The sequence below is a fragment of the Mauremys reevesii genome, linkage group 4 (genome assembly GCF_016161935.1).
Source record: "Mauremys reevesii isolate NIE-2019 linkage group 4, ASM1616193v1, whole genome shotgun sequence".
Lineage (NCBI taxonomy): Eukaryota > Metazoa > Chordata > Testudines > Geoemydidae > Mauremys > Mauremys reevesii.
In genome coordinates, this window is record NC_052626.1 from 91216610 (window position 1) to 91235545 (window position 18936).

Sequence of the window (18936 nt, forward strand, 5' to 3'; positions counted from 1 at the left end):
AGGGGCAGTTAGGGGCCGGGGTCTCGGGAGGGGGTAATCGGGGGACAAGGACCAGTGGTGCTTAGATAGGGGGTGGGGGTTCTGGGGGGCAGTTGGGACAGGGGTCTGGGGAGGGGGCAATCATCGGCCAGGGGCTGGGATTCAAAGGGCTCTGGGCTCCCTGCCTCTGCGGGCAGCACAGAGCCCTGCGGCTGAGATTTAAAGGGCTCTGGGCTCCCCGTGGTTGCAGGCAGCCCAGAGCCCTCTGACTCCCGGCCGCAGCTGAGATTTAAAGGGCTTTGGGCTCCCCGCGGTTGCAGGCAGCCCAGAGCCCTCTGACTCCCGGCCGCGGCTGGGATTTAAAGGGCTCTGGGCTCCCCGCGGTTGCAGGCAGCCCAGAGCCCTCTGATTCCCGGCCGTGGCTGAGATTTAAAGGGCTCTGGGCTCCCCGCGGTTGCAGGCAGCCCAGAGCCCTCCGACTCCCGGCCGCGGCTGGGATTCAAAGGGCTCTGGGCTCCCCGGCTGCCGGCAGCGCAGAGCCCTCTGACTCCCGGCCGCGGCTGGGATTTAAAAGGCTCTGGGCTCCCCGCGGTTGCAGGCAGCCCAGAGCCCTCTGACTCCCCTGCGCTCCAAGCAGGGGAGAAACCTAACTCCAAATATTGGTGGAGCAGAGCCCCTGATTGTCAATATTCCTGGGGCTTTAGCCCCACGAGCCCATATAAGTTGGCGCCCATGAACTCCAGTTGTGTTTTGGCCTTCCTGATTATACCCCTGCATTATTTTTATACTCCTCTCTAGTCATTTGTCCAAGTTTCCACTTCTTGTAAGCTTCTTTTTTGTGTTTAAGCTCACCAAAGATTTCACTGTTAAGCCAAGCTGGTCACCTGCCATATTTGCTATTCTTTCTGCACATTGGGATGGTTTGTTCCTGCGCCCTCAATAAGGCTTCTTTAAAATACAGCCAGCTCTCCGGCCGCAGAGTCTCCTGGACTCCTTCCCCCCTCACAGAATCACAGAACATCAGGGTTAGAAGGGACCTCAAGAGGTCATCTAGTCCAACCCCCTGCTAAAAGCAGGACGAATTCCCAACTAAGTCATCCCAGCCAGGGCTTTGTCAAGCCTGACCTTTAAAACCTCTAAGGAAGGAGATTCCACCACCTTCCTAGGTAACCCATTCCAGTGCTTCACCACCCTCTTAGTGAAAAAGTTTTTCCTAATATCCAACCTAAACCTCCCCCACTGCAACTTGAGACCATTACTCCTGTTCTGTCATATTTGCCTCCCAGGCGATCCTGCCCATCAGTTCCCTAAGGGAGTCAAAATCTGATTTTTCTGAAGTCCAGGGTCTGTATTTTGCTACTGTCCTTTCTTCCTTTTGTGAGGATCCTGAACTCGACCATCTCATGGTCACTGCTGCACAGGTTGCTTCCTCTACAAATTCTTCCCTGTTTGTAAGCAGCAGGTCAAGAAGAGAACAGCCGCTGGTTGGTTCCTCCAGTAGTTGCACCAGGAAATTGTCCCCAACACTATCCAAAAACTTTCTGGATTGTCTGCACTGCTGTATTGCTCTCCCAGCAGATGTCAGGGTGATAGAAGTCCCCCATTAGAACCAGGGCCTGTGTTCTGGAAACTTCAGTTAATTGTCCGAAGGAATCCTTGTCTACCTCATCCTCCTTGTCCGACGGTCTATAGCACATGCCCATCACAACATCACCCTTGTTGCTCTCCCTTCTAAACTTAGCCCAAAGATCCTCAACAGGCTTTTCTCCAGTTTCATACTGGAGCTCTGAGCAATCATCCACTCTCTTGCATACAGTGCACTCTGTGTAAGCTCAAAAGCTTGTCTCTCTCCTGAAGAGAAGATAATCCAATAAAAGATATCACCTCACCCACCCTGTCTCTCTAGCATAAAACTACTGTCATTTGAAAGGAATATCAGAAATATCAAGTGCATAAAGGTAACAGGCTCGATTGGCTATAGTCCAATGAAAAAAAAACAGGTCCTAAAGACCTGAAAAAGAGTTCTGTATAAGCTTGAAAGCTTGTCTCACCAACATCTCCCCCACCTTGTCTTTTTAATCAATCCTTGGTCATGCACAGTTCTGAAACTGTCTCACACCCTAGGCAGTGATATTGTCTGATCATCAGGACACAAATAGCCCCTCTCCTCCACCTCACTTCATTGGTCACCATGCTCCTTCACTTTGCTGACACATGGAAAAGCAGAGAGCTAAGCATTCATTAGCAAGATAACAAGTAGGGGTTGGTGGGATCAGGACTCATAGAACAACTATGCACAAACATCCACAGCCATTCACATCTTCATGTGCTCCTGAGCAGAAATTCTCTCACCTCTGGCCCATTTGTTTCCTATACAGTGCTATAAATGTGCTTCACTGGTTATCACAGTTTGCATACTAGAGAGCATATTTGCAATGAAGAATAGTCTTACACCATGAAATACACAATGTTGGTAACTTTTAGAAATCCTGATGGAAAGCATGACAGAACTCTGTTAGGGGGCTTATTCCTTCACCCTCTCACTTCCCTGGTCCTTCTCACATGAACAGAGAGCAACAATACCCGAAGTCCAAAGGCGCAAACAATTCAATGTTTATTGGGGTGAACTTCCAGCAAGCATGATTCCAGTTTCCTTCCTCAGTGTCCCCCTTCCCAGCTCTGACACCACAGAGCCTTGCCTGTGTCCCTGTTTCTGTTCCCATCCCCTGTTCCCATTTCCCCCTTTAGCAAAACATGATCCCAATTCCCCCATCCCCAGTCCCTGTTCCCATTTCCTCCCCCACCCTTCCTGCTTGACTGCAGACTATATAGTAAAACTTGAATTCTGCTTAGCTATACCTTAACCAATCATTTTACTGAAATTTAACTAACCAATCCTAACATACTGTAACATGGTTATTTAACCAATTATATCCCACCACCGTAATTGGTTTACACCCAACAAAATTAATTATACGACAGAAACAATCACAGAACCAGACAGAGACCATGCAAATAAACATACAAAACAATACAGAAGTGAGGATTTCACAACTACATCTATACAGACATAAGGATTTTCCAGCTGTGTCTATTGATAAGTGAGTTCCTGCCAGACAGGATGCTATCAAACTAAGTTTCCTTTTACATCTTCTAGACTCTTCCCTTTCTCTGGAGGTGATAGGAATATCAGGACAGGATTGTATTCCTAATAGCACAATAGCACCTTATTTCAATGTGACTAGTTTGGAATGTGAGGATGTGACCATACACTTCCCAGCTTATGGCTGCCTAACTACATCTTAGCTGAAGGCCTTAGCCTGTCACAGTAAGAGAAGGCCATTACACAGACAGACTGTGATTTTAATTCTTTCTTTTATACCTCTATAACTAGCTAAGTGATAAGAATGCACCTAAATTCTTAAAGTATAGGCCTTTACAGACAGGCCTGAATATCTATATCCTAACACTCTGCATATCAAAAACTGACTTTAAAGTATTGTCAAAATCTAAAAATAATAGAGTATAAGACCTTTATATGGTGTGTGTCCATCATCTAGGCACCTCACTACAACCAAGAATTAAGACAGGCCACAATCAATAATTTTAAAAAAAGTTGTTTATGCCCCTTTAAAATAGCAGCTAAAGCCCCAGTCCTCCAAAGATTTATGCAGATGCTTAATTTTACACTGAGTCAATCAGTTAATTCCAAGGGATTATTTAAAGTGCATAAAGTTACGTATGTGCATAAGTCTTTGCAGGATCAGGACCTTTGGCCCTCCTAATGTTAGAAGACAGGGAATTCCAAAGCTCTTTAGCAAAAAAATGGCTTTGCTCATTCTAGACTATACTTTCAATGCCAAAAGTGTAGTACCATTCTTACCAAAGGGTCAAGAAGATATATAAGGCGAGAGAAGATCAGCAAGATATTGGGACCAAGTCTACTGAAAGCTTTACATTTTAACAGCAGATCATCAAAAATGACCTACAGACAGCTAGTGTAGAAGACAAAGCAATAGGTAGACTAAACTCTCCCTCTGTACATCCATGACAGGAGTCACACTGCTTCATTCTGCACTCACTGCAGGTGGTGGATCAGCCGCTTAGCCTTCTATGACAAAATTAATTGTATCTAAATGCAGAACCAAAAATTCCAACTGTTAAATTCACATTTATCCTCGGAACAAGAATGTGATAGAGAAAATCAAACTACCTAATATCACTATTGCTAGTATTCTCTCATCTTAGGCGTAGTCTACACATAAAGTTTTACTGGAATAACAATGTCAGCTTGGTATGTAATTTTTTAAAATCAACACAGTTGTACCAAAAAAGCCCTAGTACAGGTGCAGTTACACCAGTATAAGGTACTTTATAGTGGCATAGCTTATTTCACTTAGGTTGTCTAGAATAAAGTATACTGCTATAAGCATTTTTACACTGATATAACCACATCTACGCTAGGGGAGTTCTTTCACATTAAGTACGTTGGCATAGTCAAAGTGGCAAAAGTTTTAAGTGTAAAAGGCCTTTAGAGTTATACTGATTTTGTACTTCTAGAAAAGAAAGAGTTTATAATTTATGTATTTATTTTTCAGAAATGGATAAAAGTCACAAAAGGCCAGATTCTGCACCCTTACTCACATTGAGTCATATCTTACTATTCAAGTAGTCTCCTTGACTTCAATTTTGTTTTGTGTATGAGGTGCCTGTATTGATTTCTGTGGGAATAGCTGAGGAGTAATGTGCTATGTACAACATGAACAAAGGTGGAATCATCTAACATCAAAAGAATTTTAAAAAGTAACATTTACTGTCTTGGTGGATTTTCTCTATAATTTTTATGTGCATGTAAATATGCAGCAATAATTAAGTAGCTGTATTTTTTTCTAAAATAAAAAGCACAGAGAATTATACACTCATGGTCTTGTGGTCTCTTCTTTCAGAATTCTACAATAGCCTGTGTTTTTCAAAGGCTGAACTTTCATTAAGGTCACAGGTATTCTAATCACCTTGAGCAATATCAAAGTTTTAAATTTAAAAAGAACCCTAAATCATTCCCATTTTTTCTTTTCAGTTCAGAGGCTTCCTTCTTGAGCTATGATAAGAGCTAATCTCAGTGCTGGACAAAAGAATAAAGTCTCTAAGTTCTCATCTATCCCTACTGAAGTCTATTTAAGTGCCTCCTACTTTGGTACAAGCAACAAATGTAATTGCTTCATTGCCTGTGGGTGTTCATTTAACAAAAAAAAGCTTTTGTGAATAAACCACAGGTGTTAACTTTCTTGATTAAAGTGAAATATGATGAAAGAACCTACAATATCAAATGACACATTTACTAAGTACTAATAAAATGTATTTATTTGATTAAGTAAATTGCATCTAATTAAGGAAAAGCACAAGATCTAAAAGATCAACAGTTCTGTTTTAGTACTGCATATTTCATGTCTCACAAATGAAAAAGGATTAAGAAAAAATAAATTAATTATCCTGTAAGCTGCAGCATATATCTAACAAAGTTGGTATCAAATAGCTTAATGGGCATACTCTATTCATACACTGTTTATCACCTAATTGCATTCATCATTCTTCTGGGTTTACAATAAAGGTTGTTCACCTTAAAGCTGCCAAGTGGCCTAAAATGACATAAATCTACTTAAAAGAACCAGAACCCAATATTTTGGAAATCAGTTTTAGTCTCTACATTCATGTTATCCTTTTCCTTCTGCACTGGAAAAATCCTCACAGTAGTAACAAGTGCATGAGAAGTCAATGTATAGTAGATCTGATATCAATAATTATAAGTATTAATTCAGTTGGTTCTCTTCAGGTAATGTTATATGAGAACTGGAAACTGAAGATGTACTGAGTGACTGAACATTATTGCAGATTTGAATTATTTGAAATATTATATTTTAAGATACAGAACAGCAGCCATTTTGCCTTAAATTCATATGTATTTTTCAATATTTTATTCAGTTCATTTGACATATTGAGTGGTTTTACTGCAATAGCTGCTTATGAATAAAATATACCATTCCTAACCCACTATAAAATGGGTATGTATTTGAACACACTTCTGTGACCCTGATCTGTTCTATTATAATAAGGAAGAGTGACAATGGTGCAACAATAGTATCTTTTTATTTTAGAAATTAGTTGTGGTTAAATACTTACCCATATTGTGAATTAATTTCCCAAAATGTGAGTCATCTGATTGTTTAGGCAGAAGAACTAAGATTTTAAGTCTTGACCTATCTTTAGATTTTAATACTAAAATTCCATGTTACATCATATGACCTTCAAAGGAAACAATGTTAAATCATGGAGGCCCAGATCCTCAGTGAGAGTTAGGCACCTAAAGACCTTGAGGATCTGGACCAGAGTGCACTTTGATTTATTGGTACATCTCACTGCTTATGCATAACATCCAGCAAGGATTTCAGTTGCAGCATTTTTCTATATTAAAAGGTGATGCTGGAAAGTTATTACAGTAAATTATGTCAAGATAATTAATTTACTATTTACTGTAAACTTTGTCCATTGTTGATTTTAATAAATTCCATGTAGCATGCACTAATAAACTGTATAAAGATCTAGAACTGTCTGCAATCTAAAAATCCCTTACTAATCAACCTTAATTTATCCCCCCTGAAAGCTAATGGGGTTGTACAGGTGTCACTGAAGGCATAATCTGAAGACAGGTGTAGCTGAAGGAACACTTCGGCCTGAAAAACCTCAATTGCTGGGTAAAAGTGAAAAATATGGAAATAATCCAGCTCGACTGCTAGAGACCTGGGTGGATTTGTGAGGAGGTAGGAAATTAGAAAAAACAAAAACAAGACCCATCTTTTTACTTGTAAACTGTGCACATTTCTAGAGGAAATAAGTGAGACATAATGATTATGAAAACCCACAATGCCATTTTTACAAAGTCAACTTTTCAGACAGAACAGCATTTTAAAGTCAGGATCCTTAACTGCTCCAGAACCATTTTTCTGTAATCTTTTCCACAAGTGGCTTGAATGGGCCAAATTTTAAATCAAACACTGACAATGGGCCTATAAAGTTTTTTATGAGCAAACATTTGTATACTACAAGCCCACGTTCATTTGTTTTATTATTACATGTCCCTCTGTATGAGCAAACTGGATTCACATACAACTGCCCCCCCTCTTTTTTTCCCCCAAGCAAATACCTATTTGCATATTCCAATCATGTTTTGCTTGTATGGGGAAAAACTTGCTGGTGCAATTTTGGAGGCAAACTTTTAAAAAATTGGCCAACCTCTCTTTTTTACTTGGTATTTATGTGCAGAAAAGTGATAGCTCTATATATTGGAAGGAAGCTGCACTAACTTAGAGGTGTCTCAATTGGATTCTTGTTGAGATGGAAGTCAGACCAGAATAAGGGAGTCTTTAAAATATTGAAAAGCATATTAATAAGTCTTTTTATAACTTTTTTGGCTCATTTGCTAAGTTCAGAAAGTCTTCGAACATTCCACCACTGTTATGATTGCTTTGTAGTCAAGATCATTGTGGAATTCCCATCTCTGAAATACATAAGGCAGTCAGATGGAGGTCAGGAGATGCTTTCTTTCAACATCAGTCTTCAGAAGTCAAGAAATAAATCAGATTCCGACAATGGTAAATAATGCCCCAATCCTAGAAACTGTTATGCATGTGCTTAACTTCACTATCATGAGAACCATGAGTAGCCTCACTTGAATTAATGAGATTACTTATGGCAGCAATATTAAAAACATGCATAAATGTTTGCAGGTTTGGGACCTACATATAGTTAGTTCCAGGGTGGAGAGATTTAAACCACCTGATTTTTAAAAAAATGTTTAAATAAAGTTGAGGTTTTGAATAAATAAATTTGAAAATTTGCCCTGCTGCAACCTTACATTAAAATTTATTATGAACTAATTTTACTTTTTTTTTTTTTTTTTTTTTTAAATGTACATAGGGTTTCAGATAGGATTGTACTTGGGGCATTTAGCCCATCCAGCCAAGGCTACTTTCTATTTGTAGAGTTCTAGGTCAATCAGAACTAGCACGGGTATGTCTACCCAAACTGGAAATTACACCTCCAGCTCCACTATAAACATACCTTAGTCTCCACAAGTCAGTCATGAGCCTTGTGGAAAAAAAACATAGGTGAATATTGTGACAGTGAAGGTCCAGACACCCCAGGGGGAGAACAGGAAGTCTGAACTCCAAAGAATAAGCAATTGAAGCAACTGTTTGTATACAATCCTACTCTATATAAAAATATGCCAACTAAGTTATTTTACGAAAGTTTGTAATGTTCTGAACTTAGTGGTAATTAATATCCTGAGGGAGCTTTTTGCCCAGCTATAAGATTTTTGTCTCACTAGAGAAAGTCGTACTTAGCACCCAAAGCCTGATAATTATTAATCTGCATCTGAAGGTGAGCTGAAGAATATACCTTTCTCCCTAGAAGGATAATCTTTTTGGGGTCCTTATCCCTGGCCATTGACTTAGAGGATCAGGCTGGTAGTGAAGGTGAGTGTGAAAAGAAATATTCAAATCTTTTAGGGAGAACTTGGTATTTTTAGTCTGCTCTTTTAGACATTGCTGAGGTCAATGTGGAGGGTCTGCCACAAATCTTTAGCAGGTTTGAGGATACCCTCATTTATTGGAATGGGAAAGCAGCCATGACAGACTGGATGAAAAATGTCAAATAATTTATAGAACCTTTCTTGATTGACTTCAAGGGATACGTCTGTTATTCTTTTAAGCAGGTCGTGAAAGGCCTTGAAAATCACTGTGGAGAAAATCACAATAACCACTTCATTGAGGGAGGGAAAGGATGTAGCCAAAGTGATGGGCTGATTCTCTCATTCCTCCACAAGAGCCTCCTCCTCAGAATGAGGCGCCTACTCAAGTTCTTAGACAAGTCCTTGGTTAGATGGCTGCACTGTCTTAGATTGTTCCTTAGGAGATGATCGATTCCTAGATCTGGGTCTAGATTAATAAATATCCAGAGATGTTGAGTGTTCCAACCTGACCAGTAAGGCCAAAATTGCATCCCATAATGGGCAGGCACATGATGCCATAAAGGTGGAAATCAAGATGCTTGAAACCTCTCAGAAGCATGGGATCTATCATGAGAGGGGCTCCTCCTTAATCCCTTTCAGGAACAAGGCTAAGACAACAAAGAGAAAATCTAGGAGAAGCATTTCTACTGTTATGAAATGATGATGCAGACAAGCAGATTTTCCTCCATGAATGATGCAGCTCTCTGAGGAGTTGCAACAAGACAAGGAAATCCAGACTCCAATGTCTCAGAAACAGAGGGTGGTACTGCAGATGATAGTCATAGCAAGATTTTCATAATCTGTATCATTAGTTCCAGTATTGGAAGGGACACAGAGCAAGTAGAAGCTGGAGAAACATCCAAGAGTGGAGGCTCCAGATCCAGCGTAACCAATATGTCCACAGAAGTTGTAAAAGCAATCTGTGTTACCAAAGTAGCATGTCAGTCACAGTGGATTGTTGATGTGATACCAAAGGGAAGAGCAGGATTCCAGTTTCTGAAATGACATGGTGCCGATCCAGTTTGGAAGGAGCTGGCTTGGAAACTTAGAATGATGAGACAGACTTTTTCTTGCCTAGTACCAGGGATGGTGACCACTGTCAAGCAACATCAGAAAATCCCTGTTCCTTCCTACCTCAGGCAGAAGGAGCCACTGACTGACTTGAGGAGGATGGAAGGGAAGGCTATGCATGCTTTTGAGAAGCAAGAGGTCTCTTAGAGGCAGAAGACCTCCTAGCTCCTAGAATAGGTTTCAAAACAGTAGACTATTCTGAGGAAGAACTTCAGAGTTTAAAACACTCCTCTCATTGACTTCTCCATTAAAAACACTTAAGTTCAACACAAGTTGAGCTGAGCAGAAACATTTTTCTCATCCTGCAAGCATTGAGATTTTGAAACATTTTCCCATCCTGAATCAGGACAAAAAGTCAAAACCTCAAAAAAAATTGCAAACCAAAAATCTGAAAAAACATTCAGCCTGGGTCAAACATGTTTTGTTTCAGTAATTTCAAAACTTTTTTACTCACCCCCCTATAAAATAACTTAAATTTCTGAACAAAAAATGGACCATTTCATTTTGAAAATGTCAAAACAGGTTGTTTTGACAATTTTGAAACCTTTTTCAAAAACATTTTTAAGCAGGAAATTCATCGAAACCATCCCTTTTCTGTGAAAAGTTTCTGTGTTGATAAAATGGCCTTTTCCTATTAAAAAATGTTTTACTGAAAAATTCCCTCTAGCTCTAGCCACAATCTGTGTACACCCATCACTCACAGACATTCCTGATTCACAAGCAGGGCAGATTTTAAAGCTCAGAAATAGAGATTTAGCCATGACCTGCACCATCAATACAAAGAGAGTCAAGAAAAAATACATTTTAAAATGTTTTTTTCAAATGGGCACGAAGTAAAACATCGTACTAAAAAGCAGCAACACAGAGTATCTACGAACCCTGTCCTAATACTATCTAAGAGTATGTCTACACTATGAAATTAGGTCGAATTTACAGAAGTCTTTTTTTAGAAATTGTTTTTATACAGTCAATCGTGTGCGTCCCCACACAAAATGCTCTAAGTGCATTAAGTCGGCGTACTGCGTCCACAGTACTGAGGCTAGTGTTGACTTCTGGAGCGTTGCACTGAGGGTAGTTGTGGGTAATTATCCCACAGTTCCCGCAGTCTCTGCTGTCCACTGGAATTCTGGGTTGAGATCCCAATGCCTGATGGGGCAAAAACAGTGCGTGGGTGGTTCTGGGTACATGTCATCAGGCCCCTCCCTCCCTTCCTCCCTCCCTCCCTCCCTCCATGAAAGCAATGGCAGACAAATCGTTTTGCGCCTTTTTTCCTGGGTTACCTGAGCAGACGCCATACAACAGCAGGCATGGAGCCCGCTCAGCTCACCGTCACTGTACGTCACCTGGGTGCTGGCAGATGTGGGACTGCATTGCCAAACAGCAGCACCTCATTGCCTTTTGGCAGCAGATGGTGCATTACGATTGGTAGTCATTGTCGTCGTACTCCTGGGTGCTCTCTTAGCCGACCTCGGTGAGGTTGGTCAGGGGCGCCTGGGCAGACATGGGAGTGATTCAGCCAGGTCATTCCCATCTTCTGCCGAGCACCCAGGAGATGACGATGGCTAGCAATCGTACTGCACCGTCTTCTGGCGAGCAGCCAGGAGATGATGATGGCAATTGTAATGCAGCATCTGCTGCCAGCCTAAGATATAAAAGATAGATGGAGTGGATCAAAACAAGAAATTGACCCGGCAATGTGCACATCATGCTGATGAGCTCTGCATGGTCGCCTGTGCTGATCAGCTCGCCACGCTGTCCGAACAGGAAATGAAATTCAAAAGTTCACAGGCCTTTTCTTGTCTACCTGGCCAGTGCATCTGAGTTGAAAGCGCTGTCCAGAGCGGTCACAATGGAGCACTCTGGGATAGCTCCCAGAGGCCAATACCGTCGAATTGCGTCCACACTACCCCAAATTCGACCCAGCAAGGCCGATTTCAGCGCTAATCCCCTCGTCAGAGGTGGAGTAAAGAAACTGATTTAAAGAGCCCTTTAAGTAAAAAAAAAAAAAAAGGGCTTCGTCTTGTGGACGGGTCCAGGCTTAAATCGATGTAACGCTGCTAAATTCAACCTAAAATCGTAGTGTAGACCAGGCCTGAGATACTAATGGGGGAGCAGACAAGACACTGTGTAGCTCCACTAGAGTGATCAGATGTCCCGATTTTATAGGGACAGTCCTGATATTTGAGGCTTTGTCTTCTGTGGGTGCCTATTACTCCCCAGCCCCTGTCCTGATTTTTCACACTTGCCATATGGTCACCCTAAGCTCCATCTTGCTGCAACACTAGGGCTGCTCTGCCTTTTATGCAATTGGGCAGGGGGCATGAGACCATGCAGGGGGCATGCTCAGCTGCGAAATACACTGCTGGCTAAAAGATTCCAGGCTTGCATTCATGGGTCATATACATGTAAAATGGACAAGTTCTCAAAGAAGAACTAGTGATTTGAGGGCACTTTAAAGAGGCCGATTGCTAGACAGTGCTGAGAACTTGATCTCTGAAACTGCTCAATGTACCAACTTGAGCACCCAAACAATGATCCTAAAATCACTAATAGTGTCTTTTGAAATTTTAGGTCTCAGCAACTACTATAATTGTTTACATTAACATTAAATTATTCTCAGTGTTCATATTAAAAGTGCTCGCTGCATTTGATACAGACTATGTTTGAGACTTAACAGCTCTGAATAAGACCACTTCTCATATGTGTAAACATAATAAGGCACATTATCTTCAGAATTATGTTAGCTCTGGAGTTAGCTACAGGATGAAAGGCCCATGTCATCTCCGCAATGAACCTCACTTTAGCACAAAGTAAACATATTTCCCCCACATCAGCTAGAGTCACAGCATTAGCAGTGTTTTGTGATTGATTATCAGGGGAGTGTTGCTGAGAAATGGATTTGTATCTCAGCTTTTTATCACTATAACTTGCAACAAGTTCCTTATTTACAGACCTTAGCTGTATTAAATGATATTATTAGGTACTACTTCTGTTTAAGTGACACAAGGGCTTAGCATATTGGTGGCTTATGATGTACAAGCTGTTTTACTCTGATGATTTCCCTTTCACTTTTTCAGTTTGTAAATAAGAGCTGCAGTAACAGAACATATGGTACAAAAGAAATTAAAGCTAAGGTAAAAGGCACTAAAGTAAAGGCAAAAACAATGATAGGATATTCAGGATTTGAATTATAATCCTGGATTACGTATTAGAGTTTTACAAAAAGGAATTAGAAAACTTAAATCATGATAAGCTAGTGTTTTGTTATAACTTTAATAAAAAGTATCTCAAATTTTAATTGTTAACAAGCCATTTTCTTACTAACTCCCAAGATTTTGATTTTGTAATTTAACTGAACTGAATAAATTACAAGATTATTTGTTTTATAATGCGTTTAAATATCAGATGAGTCACCTCAAATAAGCTCCATTTTTATACTTTACAAGTCAAACCACATTTTCTTATAATAAAGTAGCAAACAATCTTTACAAGAAAGTGTTTACTGAAATCATCTACTATAATAAAGTAAATTTATTTCTCTATGTATTTGTTAACACTTCCCTCTACCAATAAATGAAAGACAGTTACCAAACTATAGTACAGACCCGTTGACGTGTGACCTGTTGACATGCGGTAGTGCCATGCCTCCCAGTGCTACCTATTTAACACGCGTATTAATGAGTCTCGTGGTATAGGAACTTGCTATGTAGCGCTACAGATTTGCTCACTAACTCACTGACATAAAAATCGACAGGAAGTGTGGAGCAGAAACGTGCTGAACGTCTTTACTGCTGACAGGGGCGGGGAGAAGGGGCAGCAACATTAAAACGCTGCCATGGCAAAGGACCCTGCAGCACTTTAAGGTCCCTGACCCTTTCCCCCTCCCCGCCGGCTGCTGATGGGTGGGGGGGGGCAAAAGGAGCAGCTGCCCGGGGGCTGGCAATTTAAAAGGGCCCGGGACTCCGGACGCCACTACCGCAGCAGCAGCGACTGGAGCCCCGAGCCCTTTAAATTGCCATGGGAACCCCTGGTGGTGTGAACCAGGGTCTGGAAAGTCTGGCTGGGGAATGCTGACCCCTAGCCGCCCTTGCGCCATACCAGTAAGCGTCTTGAGTTACTTTCACCCCTGTGTAGTAACAGTACTGTTTTTATTAGATTATACATTTGAATTTATATTCTTGCAAAGCGCTGTTAACAGATAGGCCTGCACTATTTGGGACGCTGTGAATACGTATGTAATCCTAGATAATTATACATGTATATATAGATATCTTAAGATTTTAGCATGGCCCTCTTAACCTGCGATCCATTAACACGCGGTCGGACGGCTTGACTCCTGACATCCACACGTAAACGGGTCTGTACTGTATTATTCATATTACATCCCACTGATAAGGAAAACTGCATGTTCCTAATTTCTCTAAGAGCTTATGCTTCCTTTTTAAGAGTTCTCTGAATACAGGAAATTGTTTCTTTTTTTATGCAAATAGGCAGAGGTTTATGCACCTGATTTAACCTATCCCTTGAAGCAAGTATGTCATTAAGACCCTGGTGTAAGAAAGCTCTTAAACACACACTTAACTTTAAACACATGCTGAAGCCCCATTGACACAGCTTTTAGCAACAGGGCTGTGTAGCTAAAAGGCGCACAGTGTAGCTGCTGTTTGTCAGCAATCCTGCCTACAAAAAGCTTTCATCCCCAACAAGCGGCGTTAGCGTTGTCGGCAGGAGCAACTGCACCTCCTGGATAAGGAGCTGCTCGTGAGAAGGGTCCCTGAAGAGGGATGAGAAACGGGGGTGGAAGGGTACAGAACTGGATGGAGTATCCCCTTCCTACCGTGTGGAGCACCCATCGGTCCGAGGTGATATGGGACTATGCACGGTAGAAAGGGGATAGTTGGGACGAGAATGTAAGGCAGGATGGATCCATTGTCAGGTGTGGTACACCGTCCTTGACTGTGCCTTCAAAAGGCCAGCGTGGCCCCTGAAGACGGCTTGGGTTGTCCTGAGCCCTAGCCAGAGGGTTGGTGCGGCCTTCTCCTTCCATTCCAATTTCTCCTTCCGGACCCGTCTTGGCGGTTCTGCTGACCAAACTGCTGCTGGGGCTGCAGGTGGAAGTGTCTCCACTGTGTTGAAGGAGTATAGAGGCCCAGGGACCTGAAGGTGGCTCTGGAATCTTTAAGATTGTTTAGCCTTTTGTCCATCTTCCCTGAGAAGAGAGAGTCTCACCCTCAAAGGGCAGGTCTTGGATGGTTTGCTGTACCTCATAGGGGAGGCCAGAAACCTGGAGCCATGAACCCTTTCTCATGGCCACTCCAGTAGCCATAACCAGTTGCCGAATCTGCCCCATCAAGTGCCGCCACAAGGGATGCTCTGGAGATCAGTCTCCCTTTCTCAACTAAAGGTGAAAATTCAGCGCGGCAGTCTGAGGGGAGCAACTCCATAAATTTAGCCATCACAGAGCAGGCATTGTAGGAGTACCTGCTGACGACGGCCCGCTGGTTGGATATTCGGAGTTGCAGTCCCCCCATGGAGTAAACCTTTCACCCGAAAAGGTCTAATTTTTTGGCGTCCCTATTCTTGGGCGAAGGGCCTTGAAATCCTTGCCTCTCCCACTGGTTAGTGGCATCCACCACCAAGGAATCAGGCTGAGAGTGGAAATAGAGGAGTTCATAGCCTTTGGAGGGCACAAAGTACCGATGTTCATTGCACTTGGCCATAGATGGCAGTGAGGCCAGGGTCTGCCAAAGGGTATTAGTCATTTCCATTATTTTCTTTATCAGCAGTAAGGCGATACGGGCAGGGCTGGGCAGGGACTCATCTGGTGAGGAGAAGGAGACCACCACCAGGGGAGGTGATTGTTCCCTAACATTGTTACCTGAGGGAGCTCTTCACCCTGTGGGAACTGCAGTAAGTTGGCCTGCTCCCAGTGCTGTGACCGGCACAGGTGTTGATGCCGATGCTGTGCCCCACACCAGTGCCGGTGCCTGGTGGAGCATGTGCGCTGGGGTTCCTGTAGGCGCCATTGCGGCCAGCGCCAATGACGGAGGCGGTGTCAGTGTCCACGATGCGTCGTGTGCCGTAGCCACAATCGGGGCCGCCAATTCCTCTGGTGCCGAAGTGGTCAATGTCAGTGCCGCAGTCAGTGCCGGTGTTAATGACCAAGGCACTGGCTCCAGTGCCAATCATGGTGGAATGAATGTTGCAGATGCCACTGATCCTGCACCCGAGCAGAACCCCTGTCTGTGACCCCAGGCTTGATGGAAAGCCCACGAAGTCCAAAAGGGCCACTGCGGTGGATTTTGCCATTGAGGGGCCCACTGCACTGGGAGGGACTGCCTATGGTGCCATGAGGAAGATCTTCTGCTCCTGCTATAGTTGGAGCAGTATGAGTCCGCCTCCAAGTAGGAGAACCAGAGTGGCGCTGCTTCTCTCAAGGTAGAGTGTCGAGAAGCAAAGAACCGACTGCGCTGCCTGGATGGCAGTGCTGAAGTAGAAGGGTGCCACGGTGATGGAGATCAGTGTGCCATCATCACCAGCTTTCCCTTTGATTGCACGGGATGCCGGAATGGAACCTGCGGTGCCAAGACACTCTCCTGTCTTGGCGGCGAGAATGGTGCCGTGAGCCTCATTAGGTCCTGCACCGCCTCAAAAGTCTCTGGGGTGGACGGGAACAGTAGGATGCTGCCATGGGTGTGGTGAGCGAGACGAGCACCACCTGACTGAGGTGCCACTGGTGGCTCGTCCCTGGATCTTGCCGAGGGAGATCAGCCTCTCTCCAACCTCTTTTTCTTCTACACTGGTGATTGGGACCAGTGCTGAAGGCTGGAATGTCCCAAGAGGCTCCATGACGGTGCTGAGCTTCCTTGCCAGCATCTTTCTTTGGTGCTGGATCCTTCAAAGACAGCGCCGGAGTGCTTCGCGCTGAAGACAACATGCTGGGAGCAGGATCCCTGGCACCTGGATCAGCTGCCTCCATAAGGAGAATTTTGACATGCTACTCCCTCTACTGAATGGTTCTCGGTTGGAATTCCCGACAGATCTTGCAGCAGTCTTTCTGGTGACCCTCACCCAGGCACCGTAAGCAGGAGGTGTGGGGGTCACTTTTTGGCATGCGCTTCGCGCAAATCTGGCAAGCCTTAAAGCCCGGGGATCACAGCATGCCCCGGTAACAAATGTGAGGGGGAATGTGGGGGAACCATCCATATCTGAAACTCATAAAGAACTAAACTATACTAACTACTGGAAACTATGTACAGGATATAAAGCACTGCTAATCCACTTGCCGAAGCAAGAGAAAAGCAAGGAGAAGTTCCAGCTACTGTCACTGGCGGTAAGAAGGAACTGAGGGGGTGTAGGGTTGCCAGGGCTCTATAATGGGCGCCATGAAGGCACTACTCCAGGGAATGCCTAAGCCGACCCTACAGTTGCTGCTAGGGGAAAAATCTTCCGGCTATTGTGCACATATGCGTGCACACACATGGAATTGACATGAAATAAGCACTCAAAGGAGAATATATATACCCACATTCTTAAACATTTTTTAATGTTGAGGTGTATTCTGGTGTCAAAGTCAGCCAGCTCAGAAACATATTTGTTATTGGTATATTTTCAGAAAGAAATGCCCCTGTAAATCTGTTTTTCTTTCATAATAAGATGCAAAGTGCAGACTTGGATAGTTCACCCTTTAAAAATGGTTTTAAAAATCATTTTACTAAAACAGTCTAATATCAGTAAACTAAATGGAATTTTTTTAATACAAGAATAAAGCTGAGTGTTTTAGAGCGAATCAGGAAATCTAGAAGCTAGGAGTCCTACAGCAATATTAAAGATCTTATTTGATCCTGTATTGAATTTGAGACTGGGGGCAACATTCAGTGACAATGTGCTTCAGACGGTATTGCAATTATATCCATAATTAAAGAATGTCATGTCAAATATAGCATTATGACTTCAGTGCAATGATCAAGCAGGAGAAACTAGATTGTGAGGGGGGGAAACTCTTATTCAAATACAAATATAACATAGAAAAATGCTCGCTAAGCAAATTACCATGTCTAAAATTCTACTGTAAAATTCTCAGTGAGAAACTTTTCTAATGTTAAATAAATCACTGTTTACACATGATGATGGGTGGACTTTTAGAGTACTGGAGCAAATGGCTCTAATGTTCATACAAATACACTGAAAAGCAAAAATAAAAATTCAGTTACGTCCGGAAATAGATGATGAATATGGATTATTCTACACAAAAATAAATGTTTCTACTTACACTATATAACATCTTTTTGCACTTGTAATGCCTTTTTGATACTTTGAGTCTCTGAACATATCCCAGAATGCCACGATTCTGTGACATCAAATATCATCTGTTACAGTGAGACTTCTAGTAGTTGATATCATAATGCTGTCATTCTGGAATGTCTTCAGAGAACCAAGTAGTAGAAACAGGGAACGAAGAATTTCATTGTGCGGCAATTAAATGCATATTTGTGGACTTTCACTCAGTTTTCATTTTAACTTTCCAGTTCATCTTTAAGATCTGTAGCTGTCTGGTTATACCGTTGTTTGCTCTCTCTCATTTGTAAAAATTTAAAATTAGCTACATATTTAATAAGGATTAATATGTCATGACCCAATTTCACTGCACTGTAAGTGTTGATATTCTTTACAACTCTGCATTTGTCCAAATATCTGAAATTTTGTGAATAGTCTATTTCCTGCCAGACTCAATTTATAGCTAAAAAGTAACTTCTAAATCTTAAATTCAATAATTTAAGAAAATGCCTGGGAAAAGAGAAAAGACCATTACTATGAAAAAAACATGAATGCTGGTTTAAAATCACTAACACCACAAGTACTCTGGTGGATGGGATGGGAAGGGGAGGTGTAGGAGCCTGGCAATTCATAATATGGACAAGGCTTGAGAATTTTGCAAACAAGGATGCTTTTTTTGTTTTAGTCAACTTGATTTATGATACATTTTTGATGGAACTTGTATTAAAGAAGGTAAAATACTCTTTGCAATGCTTGAACATGCCAAAGGGGAAATGAACAAGGAAGGAAAATAGACTATTTCAAACTACAGATTCACTCTTCTGATGGGGTGCCATCTTGTGATCAGCAGCTATCTTCCTCTCTTTTCTTCCCTCCATTTCTCAAAGAAGCACGGGTTTTTAAAGTGATAGCAATGCCTAATAATAAAGGATCCCATTCCCTCCTCCCCATTTACACACAGAAGTGAATTCAAGAACAAATTTAGGGAGGGTAGTAGAACTAGATTTTAGAACACACTTTGGTTTTAGGTCCCAGGTATAGTG

General features: G+C 42.3%; 1 protein-coding gene across 11 annotated transcripts in view; it reads right to left on the bottom strand.

Annotated features, from left to right (window-relative positions):
- Window positions 1–18936, bottom strand: part of IMMP1L (inner mitochondrial membrane peptidase subunit 1) — an 80276-nt gene that overhangs the window by 12820 nt on the left and 48520 nt on the right. The gene's annotated exons all lie outside the window — the stretch shown is intronic.